Source organism: Pteropus vampyrus, unplaced genomic scaffold (genome assembly GCF_000151845.1).
Source record: "Pteropus vampyrus isolate Shadow unplaced genomic scaffold, Pvam_2.0 Scaffold19, whole genome shotgun sequence".
Taxonomy (NCBI): domain Eukaryota; kingdom Metazoa; phylum Chordata; class Mammalia; order Chiroptera; family Pteropodidae; genus Pteropus; species Pteropus vampyrus.
Window position 1 is genome coordinate 10,728,418 of NW_011888800.1, and position 11,789 is coordinate 10,740,206.

Genomic DNA, 11,789 nt, shown 5'->3' on the forward strand with positions numbered 1-11,789 from the left:
CCTCAGCAAGTACATGAAATGAGTACCAAGGAAAGACAGAAAGTGAGAAAATTTGGAAGGCACCGGCTATAGCACTGATAGCATATTTATTTATAATCGCCACCAAAATCTCAATAAGAATTTATGTTTCTGTTTACCATGTTGAAGCGTTAGGAGAAATCTGTTTAGGAAACATTGAAATGAATATGTGTCTGCAAAGATATAGTCGTAAACCCCAAAAGGTAGGCTTGTAGGAACAAGCTGCAGAAGTGATTTCTGGGATTCTAGGATGCAGTATGGGTGGGTGATATATGGAGAGAATGTTTATTGAGTCACAGCAAAGTGACTCTGTCCTTCTAGCGTAGTTTTCTACAGCTAATAAAGAAGCAGTCCATCCCTATTAATGGCTTTAGCACCCACTTCCCAGCTGTGAATCTAGAGCAGAAAAAAACTAAAAAGAATCTAAAAGATGTGAGCTCTAACCAAGGAATGCCAAAAGCCTGTGGGACTAACACAAGATCGGAGGCCTAACCAAGCAGAAAGCAACAATCTTTATTATAAAGCAAGGAGCAACTGCAAATTGAAAGGCATAAGCTATATCAACCAGTTATAGATACAGAGGAAAAGAAGCCACACAGAAGGATGCCATGTGGAAAATGTTCTGTGAGCTTCTTAAGGAAACGCAGAACAGAGAGCATGGTGCAGAACTAACATCCCACAGGCTAATTCTTGCTGTCAGGTAATGATGCCGTGATTTGCAGTAATTGTCAAAGACATGAGAGTCACTGGAGTTCATCCTCACCCTACACTTAAAATAGAGATACAGCTACAGCTATTCTAGTAGCTTCATTGACAGCCAATGCAGTGGCGATTGCTGCCATGCTCTGAGTCCGCTGCACTGGAAGGAAAGCTCTGCCACTCAGCCACTGGGGATTTGAAACTTTCCCTTTGAATATGGCGGCTTATAAGATGTGCTTTGCTTCTTCTGCAACAGAATACGCTCAAGCACAGGCAAGCATAAGGTATCTGGTGAAAGGACAAAGGCACTAAGAAAAGCCTTTAACTACCTGATAATTTTTCATGTGGCCAGTGTTATAGTCATGGAGAAGAACAGAACAGGTTATTTGGCTACAGCTAAACTTTTTATCTCAGTGTCAAGAACAAAATAAAAACTCTAGACATAAGACTAGTGAATAGCTGTACTTTCCTATAGGAACTGAATGTTTGTGTCCCTCCAAAATCCAAACGTTGGAACCCTTGTGATATTAGGACGTGGGGCCTTCTGGAGGTAATTAGGACTTGATGATGTTATGAAGATGGAGCCCTTAGAGTGAAATTAGTGCCCTTACAAGAGTCACCAGACAGCTTGCTTCCCCTCTCCACATTGTAAGGTTATAAGGAAAAATCATCAGTCTGAAACCTGAAAGAGGGGTCTCACCAGAACCTAACCATGCTGGCACCCTAATCTTGGACTTACGACTTCCAGAACTGTGAGAAATACCTTTCTGTTGTTTATAAGCTGTAGCATTCTTGTTATATAGACTATATCTTGTTATATAAGACTATATCTGAAAACAAACAGCCCCAAACATAATCATGCATTTATAAAGCCCCACATATTTGGTGTCAAGGAGAGAAAAAACTACACATTTGATATCAAAAGTGTTGTGAATAAAAACAATCCAACTGTCTACCTAGGAATGCTTTTTGTTTTCAGCTTTGTGGGACATATCATCTTCCTGGTTGAGGTTCTATAGGTATTAACTAGGCAGAAAAGAATCCATGCCCCTTGTACCAAAAGGCATTCTTCTTGGTATTTCCAGTGTTCTAGCTATAGCAGCCTGTAGTATGAGGTGGGTATTTTACTCTTTCTTGCCCTCTCTCTGTTACATAAGGGGTGGCCGAGGTTTTGTGGAGCCTGGAAAACATATAAGTTGATGAGGCCTATTTAGAAAATGTAATACAAAAACATTTGCACAATATGAACACATTGCTAAGGCTTCCTCCAGATCTTAGGAAGAGGCCTGTGAAGAAGTTTAAACTCTAACAGCTTCATGGCGTAGACAACCTCAATTTCTCTTGGGTAATGTTGATCTTCTGAAGTGTTGAGCAAAGATGACATGACACAGTTAATAACTTGAGAATCCCCCAGAGTACTGGAAGGGAGAGGTCACAGGGAAGGACATAGAAAGCCCCTTGGGAAGGCAATATTCTGATTCTAGCAATGTTCCTGGCATCTAGCAGGCAATTTGATAAATGTGCATTCACCAAATAAATGAGTACAGACGATTTCCTTGGCAGGTTTTACAGGTAGAGTCATTGGATCTAATGAGCAATGAACTAATTCTGCACTGGTAAATTACACAGATTTTAAATAAAAAAAATGTTTTTAAAAAATTTCACATTTTTCTATTTTAAACATGAGTCTAGGACTTTGACTCTTTGAATATTCTCTATATCCAGGATGCCAGATTGGTTGTCCTTGCCACTCTAGGAGTTAATGACAGAGATGTGCAAATCCGTATCCACATATGATCGGACATTCATAGGAATGTGGTGAGCTATGAAGTGCATCTGTCCCAGGAAAAACGCACGCCAAAGAAAAGTGGATTATATCCAAGCTTTAAGATACTGTGGTGTCCAATTGATTTATAATATATTTTCAAGGCAAAAAGTTCAGGATGTGTATGCGTAAAGAAGAGGAGGAATAGAAGCAACATTTGAAACTAAATAAGCTCTGGATCATTTTCATCAAAATGATTTCCAGTCACTCCTCCTGAGCAGCCTTTTCTGCCATACGGCATCAGGCCAATGCAGTCAGGTTCCTGACAATTTTCTTCATCAATCCAGGAAATATATAGTGGGCCATTGGCACCATCTGTGACCCAGGTGTCAGTCATTGGGAGGCAGCTAGGAGCCCAAGAAAGTGTGTTGGAATGTCATTTGGAAAAAAAACCTGAAACCTGCTCTGAGAAAGAGACAAGAAGCATACTGAGCATGAGGAAGAGACTCCATAAAAAGAGCATAGAGAAAGCAAAGGTATACGTTAAAACTGACAAATAAAAAGACATTCTCCTCTCGCCTCTCAGCCAAATTGATATGTTTTAGCTTTTGGAGATCATAAAAAATACAGTATTTCCCAGCCATTTTGGATCAGTTGATATCATACTCTTTATGTATATAAATATTTCCTTGTAATAATATTTGCATATCCCTCTTTTTAGAGTGGGAACATATGGGAAGAAATCCCTGTTACAGGACATTTCAATCCTGACCTCATCACAGGCTGTAATAAAAAATCTTCACTGTGGTTATCCTCCTGAAATAATTATGACCTTTATTTAGAGCCTGATTAAAAAGTGAAACCTTTACACAGTTGGTGTTAAAAACACCAGAAGCCTTGGTCTCTAGTTGTGATGCCATTTCATCTGCCACAAAATGATACTGTCCTACTTCTCAGTTAGAAATGCTTAATACAGACCATTGAGAAATTTCCAAGCAAGGTGGACCTATGATAGAATTGTGCTCCATTGTATAGAAGAGTCATGTTTTTTTTTTATCTTTGTGTACCGTTCAAGTATCCATGCAACTGAAGTAGTCGTAGGAGCCAGCAGTACTCATCATATCTTCAGCATTGGAACAAGACAAGAGTGTATAGTTGGTAAAATTGTCCATTAATAATATCTCACTTTTTTTTTCAGTCCTGTTTCTGCGTTTAGTGGGGCTCCTCCTTTCCCTATCCCTGGCCTGCCTCTCCCCTCCCACACGAGTTGCTTATCTGTTGGTTTATTCCAAGGAAACCTTACTTGGGGCTTGGGAGAGTTCATAAGGACCTAGGCTGTGTTTCTCAAACTTGAGTAATGTGTATCCCCTTTCAAAGAATAAGAAAATACTCATGGATATTGAGTATCTATTTAAATGTTACTTAAGTATTTATGAACATGAAGCTAGGTATGAACTCCATCTGCTTATAACTATTATAAAAGAATACAACCAAGACAAGTTTACATATTAAATATGAAAGAAACTGAAAACCAATAAGTCAAATTAACAACATTAATTTAATGACAGATAAAATTGTTTTGCTAAAATCAAATTGACTCTCACAACGTGACTATTTTCCTCAGTGCTATGGCTCAAGTCCTCTTGAGCTTGGCATGCACATAACTACATAAACTCTGTGACAGTGACTATACAGGTGTAGAGTGGAGGATGCAGGCCAACTGTCATTTTGACACTAGGACATGCCAGCATGTGGGAAGTCAGGAAGGCTTGCCAGCATATTAAATGGACCCGAAAGATTCTATTATATTTAAAGGCTTTCTTTTTTAATTCTTAAAAATAATCCTGGAATTAAAAAGAATTTCATTCAAAGCAACAACTCTATCAGTGGTTACTTATAACAGGCATTCCCCCTATTTCCCATACTATTATTATTACTATTAAAGAAAAAATTATTTTTGAGAATTTATTCCCCCTAAGTTCATGTTCCTTTTTTACATAAAAAGTTCTACACGTATTTAATTATTAAAACAGAATGTAACGAACACCAAAGCTAAGACTGGCTAATAACATCTGCATTTTTTGCAACTCTGTACTAAATCTTGCTCAATACATTATTTATTCAAGCCTTTTTTTCAAACCTCAGCAATATTTTCTATGAGTCTTTCCAAGATCTTTGCAAAAAGAAGGACACATTTTAGTTTATTTCCATATTGCTTTTCATGTATTATTTCAGCCATTTTTACTATATCAGGAAGAACAGGTATTTGCTCGATGGTACATAGATTTTCTTTTTTTCTTTTGCTATTAAGTAGGAAAACAAAATCAACTTTCAAATATTTATCATAAAGTTTTAAAATATTTTAACTTTGAAATATTATAGGTTCAGAAATTTAAAAAAAAGTCAAGAGAGGTCACATGGAACCTTCATTCAGGTTCCCTCAAAGGTAGTATCTTACTTATATAACTTTAACATAACATCAGTTATAAAAACCAGGACACTGGCAGCAGTATAATCTATAGGCTTTATTCGTTATTAAGTATAGCAAAACTTTGTAAATACTGGCTTGAGCATAAAATGGCCTCAACCATTAAAGAAAGTGTGTATCATGATCTAGCTGCTTAGTCTGTGAATATTTTGCTGCTTATATCATGATGCCTTCATAGTATACATTAATAATCAACTAAGAGAAAGCCTGTGTTGGGGGCAAGGTTCTTTGCTTATAATTATAGATATAAATCATGTTTCAAGCAATTTTATTGATAATTTTTTTTAGGCTAACATTTTGTGTAATCTGATTGGATCACTTTTTTAAAAAATTGATATGTCGATGACCTTCTCCTAGAATTAGAAAATGTGTCGGTCCCCTCTCTTTTATTGTTTCCATACATTAGTGCATGCACTAATGCACGAATGTATTATCTTCAACCTAGTTTCTTTTTTTACTGTCACTTTTCTTTTCGGTATTTAATTAAAACTAGATATTTATACAGTGAATCTACTTAACTAGGCACATGTAAGCTACATAAATTGCTTAGTATAAAAGAATGATTAAGAGTTCTATTTTTCTCATCCCACTTTTATGTTGAAGAACTCTCTTCACTCAAGATTACCTCATATATTTCATGTGACATCTGACCTATGGCCTTCTTCTGAATAGATTTTAAAACTATAGGACTTGAAGTTTAAACACTCAATGGACCATCTTATGTTCCTATTAAAAGTAATCAATTCCACTTACACCGACCCACCAGAAACAAAGCCCTGTGTTTCTCCTATTTTTTTCTAGTTTTATTACCTTGTACTTACAAGCTCACAGTACCAAACTATTGTAAACTCATCACATTCATCTTGTTATTTCACAGCTACTCTCCTTTGTAAGTGCTTTTCCATTTATACGGAGTTCTCTTTCCTCCTTTGCTAGTCTGGAGAATTCCTACTCTTTCTTTGACAGCCCAGCTCAGACGGCCCTTCTTCCAGAAAGCTTTCCCTTTTCCTTTCTCTGCACGATGTGTTTGCTCCTTGTGAATTCCCTGGTGTACTGATCTCACCAGGCTATAATTGGTTTCATTACATCTCTACTCAGTAGAGAGTAGAGCTATGTCTTATTCTTCTCCCTCAATAATTAATATCTTGGATCGAATTGATTTTAGACTTGATCTTTTCCCCCCAAATGATGGCTTGCCTTTATAGAATCTTGATCATTTAAACCACAAGGAACCCACCAGAAAAAGTACAATGATGATGTAGATCAGAGTATTTGACATTACAATTTTTACCAAAGAGGACAATCAAAACTGATGTAATTAGAGAAAAGAATTAACCTATAAAAGAAATAACTTTTGGCATGATGGGTACAGTTATGTTAGTACTATGAAGACTCTGAGGAAAATAAACATTTATCCATAACATTCAGGATTATTGTCTCCATTATGAATTAATTGTCCTGTTATTTTCTTACTCATAAGGGTACAATGAATATCTCTTAGGCATTTTTTGACTCTGCCTCCACAATCCCTCGCCCCTGCAAGAGACCCTAAGGTATATTGCAGCCTTCAAGACTATAAAGTGTGGTAAGTTCTCACTTAGTATCATCAATAGGTTCTTAAAAACTGAAATGTTAAGTGAAATGACAATAAAACCAGTTTTACCATAGACTAATTGATATAAACAAGAGTAAGTTCCTATGGTAAATTTGTGGTCACAAAAACATCATCAAACTTTTACATAAAGACCTAAAATACTTATAATATTAAACAATGAAATACATTTAAGAAAGACGAACAAAAACAAATAATTATTTTCTAGCCTGACTATTCTAGTTCAGAGTCATGGGTGGAAGGTTCTATGCTGCCAGCTCAGGGCACAAGGTAGAAACCTACCCTGGACCAGATACCATCCATTATAGGGCATACTCACACACACCCACACGCACTCACACTGGGACAAGTTAGACATACCAGTTTACCTCACATGCACATCTTTGGGAAACCCAAGTACTTGGAGAAAACCTACTCATTCATGGAGACAACATGCCAACTCCACACAGGCAGGGACACTGGCCAGGAATCATTTTTTTTCTCTCTCTCACCAACATTATAACAAAACAATATTGAATGAAAAACATTTTTTGAGGATGTTCCGTATAGTATGTGTGGGAAGGGGAAGAAGGTGTCTCAAATTAGACTTTAAAAATCAGGCTTTATGCTTCCTCCTCCTCGGGGAAACGAACCACAGGGTACATGTTTCTCATTTCTTTTCCCTCAGGAGGATTCCAATCTCTGGCTAAGGTAAAGGGGAGAGAAGCTGCTTCAGGCTCTCTTTTTCCTTTCTTTTGAGATTTGCTTCATGGAGGAACTATTACTGGCCTGCAGCTAAAATTTCCCGATTGCATATGCTGTGTTTTATATCCATTTGTTATGACCTTCCTCAAATGCCAAATCATCTGCTAAGTTTTATGGTTAATTGTCACATTTTCACTTTGATTTATGATGTGTTTGTCTCTGCTGCCCATAGGAGAGATAATATCTCAGACATCCCAGTAACCAAAAGAGTTTAGTTAGAGGCAGTAGGGAGTTCATGCAAGTGAAGAAGGCATACCTTAGTTTACTAGATACTTGGGGAGTTATGGCAGATGAAGTTTTGATTTATTTGTGCTCAGATAATCTGGCCCAGACTTGGAGGAAAAAAATAAAAGTAGATAAAACAGGGAAGACAAAATGTTTTCTTCTTAAGAGCTGGTTGTTGAACATTTGCTAGCTTACACTGGGAATAGATTGAGTCTATAAGAACAAGTACCTCTCTTATTGTACCTACTACCTATACTATTCCTTACTACCAGCGTAACAGGTTGTGCCTTTACTACATTTAGTATCAGCATCAGCCAAGCTCCTGGCAGAGAAAAACGGCTTACTCAAAAAAGGGTTTAGGGCATGGAGAATAGAAACTAAAAGGCACAGTGCAAGTAATAGTGGAGAGGCCTATTTTTAGTCTGAAATAGATAGGGAAGGAATCCACTATCAGAATTTGGAGACAGAACAGCTATGTAAAGTGAAGCACTTAACAGGAGCTGTGACCTCTGGAGGAAGGATGCAATCAGCCTAAGGGAACCCCCGAGAGGGAGTCAGCATGCTACTATGATGTCACTCTTCTCCCTTTTACAACCTGCTCATTCTCCTCATTGCCCAAACCCAATTAAGTCAGAGGGCAATGGAGCCTACTGATGAAGTTGCTGTGGGTCAGATTCATAGGGCAAAAAGCAAGGTGGAGTGACTTTGGAGATGTAAATAAAAGATTTCCAGAGTAAAAATCTGTGGATGTTGATCTTATATATTTCTTTCTGGTGTGCTGGTGTGCTGGTATGTGTGTGTGTGTGTGTGCGCACGTGCGCACACACGTGCTTGCATGCTTACAACATGCAAGATGCTAGGCCATGGAGAATTGTTAATATTACAGAGAACGAACCAGCAATAAGCTGTAGGTTGCCCCGACAAGGCCCTAACCAAATGTTGATGGTAGGGCTGCTCTGGGTCCAGGATCTTGTGTCACTATTTTTTCTGTTTCTTGTGATTCATCAGGATAATTGGCTATAATAACTGGGCAAAATGAACACTAGATATTGATGTTTTCTTCTTCAAGGAACCATCTGTAGCAAGTGCTTGATGAGAATTGCTGCACTTTTCCGAGTGAGCTTTTCCATGCCTATTGTCTACTGCACAGAGGCCTCTGCCCAGTGGTGTGCTGGAGCTAGTTTGTACTGACTCACAAGGGCCAATTGCATGCATCTCTTCCCCACTTTAGTTCAGTGACATCATGTTAGTGGCTCGAAGTTGGCCACAGAGTGAGAATTTACACCACAGAAATCAGCAAATTCAATAAATCATTTTATTTGCCTCCCTCCTAGAGTGTGTTGTTAAACACTGAGCAGCACACCACTGCCTCTGCATATGGAATTCTCTAAATAAATTACTGAGAATTCTAGGAAACAAAAATTTCTACTAGGTCTCAGATGTGAGGGTCTACCCTCCTTGTTTTATCATTCTTCTCTCAAAATTTGATTTCCAGTATTCCTAAAAATTCTCAATTTTTTTAATTTTCCTTCCTCTACCCATGGAAATAATAGCCCACAAAGGTGTCAGGGAATTTAGTTTAATTTAATTCAGGTCAGCTTGTAAAAAGCCCTGAATCAGTTTACATATGCTCTTTTTTTTTTTTTTGGTATCATTTAGTTACATCTTTGCAACTGCCTACCTGTATCAAGTTACTCGTGTCAATCAGGATGGGGATGTTTTTGTTATTGCTATATTAATCTTTCCTTTCAATCAAAGTGAGGGCCTGTGATGTATAGAACTGTGCTGGATATAAGGACATTGAGAAGTGGGGTGCAGCAGATAACCTGAGGGGTTTAGAAAGATGTTAGTATTTATTACCTTTCTTCTGGGATAATTGATATTTATAAGTAGGGGAGGTATCTCTCTACAGTGCCATTGATGTTCAAAGCATATACAGATGTGGAATCAATAATGGAATGCATTAAAGTTGAGACTTGACTCAGAGAGCTTATTAACAATGATCAAAACCAAAATTTATATGCTCTGTTAGCCCTTCTAGACCCACTTTCCTTTTTTTCCTGCACTGCTCTAAGCCCCGGGAGGCAGACCTCTGGATTGTATATGGAGGCTCCTTTGCCTTTTGCTTTCCTACTGGGTTTACTCATTGAGAGGCACTAACAGAAGATGAGAAGAAGAAGAGATAAATCAGTTTAGCAATGACCATTTTTCTGCCAATAACTATGGCTCTTTCTAATTCCCATAATACCCTCCCTCCTCCACCATCCCTTTCGTCTCATGTTAGAAGTGGTGAAAGCTCCATTCTGTTAGAAGTGTGACAGCCGCGGAGTGCATCACCAAACCCAGTCGGTTCCCTTAACTATGCTCACCCTCTTGTAAAAAAAAAAAAAAAAAATCCTTTATTTGAAACTTGAATCACCTCATTTGATTGGACCATCTATCTCCTGAAAGGACTCTAATATATTGATGTAACGATATTTTAAATACTGATTTTTAATGAAGAGAAAATGGGGAAAGATTTTTTTTTTCATTACTGTTGGGACTTTTATGCACACCCAGGCCCCAAACAAATTGCAGCACTTCATTGGCTCCCACATTTCCTTGGAGAGGGAGTGTCTCAGTCTTCCAAGGAGTAATGCTACTCCTTTTGACCTCACCTAGTTTTTCTGATTTCTCATTTTCCATTTTTTTTCATTGCAAAAGACACTTGACTCATGATCTCCTTTCTCTTTCTATTGTGCCCCAACCTCATGCCTATCCTCTTCTCTGTTGCCCTTACATACAACAATTATTCCTCATACCCCATTAAGTATAGCAATTTCTTCTAGTCCAGGAGTATTTCTGCAATTGAAAATAATCACGTGAGTTACTAGATTTATTAAAGCATTTGGAAAAATCACTATTGCTGTAAATGTCTCTAGTATTTCAAGAATATAGAAGGCTACCAGCAAATCTGGCAGAGAATAGTCTATTACCAATCCAAATACTAGCACTTTCACATCTGTTATGCTTAAAAATTTTAAACTAATGTATTCATTACAGAAACAGCGAACAAAAAGATATCCAGCTAGGAGATCTATTTTCATACCAATATTTAAGATATTTTCAATATTCACAATTTCACACTCACTAAATCTCCCATGACTTTCTGCTCTCAGGAAATCTATCAATTACAAACCAAAACAGCCTCTAAAAGGACCTGTAAAATGCAAGACACATAGGCAGAGAGGAAGTCCAAAGATCATCAGAGACTGTAATTAACAAAATCTCCCCAAATTCATGCAAATGAATAAACTTTATCACCATCTTGAAAAATTCATATCTATTATTGCTCCAAAGAGAGTCAATCAGGATCTAATTTTAGAACCTAGCCTCCAGAGGTAAGTGTTCTATAAAGTGATGAACATGAATAGAAAATTCACCCTAAAAATCAAAGTGTAAAAAATGAACATATTAAGAACATTATCTTTACCAATAAAATTATTGAAAATAAAGCAATGGATTTTTTGGTCTTTTAAATTAGAAAGTATTTTAAAAAAATAATATTGAATGTTATGGGAAAATAATATTGTATTGTGGTTAAAGCATGATTTTGAAGTCACACTGTCTGGGTTTGAGTTCCTACTTCACTTCTAACTGAGTAACTTTGGACATTTAACTTAATCTGTTTGTGCCACAATTTTTAAATCTGTAAAATGGGCATAATGATAGTCTACCTTACAGAGTTATTTAGAAGATTTGAAAATACAACATTTGTAAAACAGAACAGGACCTGCCACATGGTAAGTGGTTATTATCAGCAATTATTATAGCTATGATAAATAATGACCTATGCTGACATGCGCAGTGAATTGGGTATTGAACAAACACTTCTTTATACTATAATGAGAGTGCAAATTGGCATAAAATTTCCAGAGTGAAGTTTACCTGCATGTATATAGAGCTTTAAAAAGTTAGTTTTCTTTAATACAGCAAAACCATTTCTAAGCATTTATCCTAAGGAAATTATCACAAAGATTTCTTTTCAAATATGTTCATTTTAGCATTATTCATAGAAAATCATTAGAAATGTCTAAAAATGTCAATATGAAAATCATTCAATGGACTGTTATATAATAAATAACACTTTTGAATATTATTAAATGTCTTAGAAAATATATAATATGTAAAAAGCAGAATATAAAATGTTCATGTGCTTGGACTCTAATGTTTGCTTTAAAATGTAAATTTTATAAATT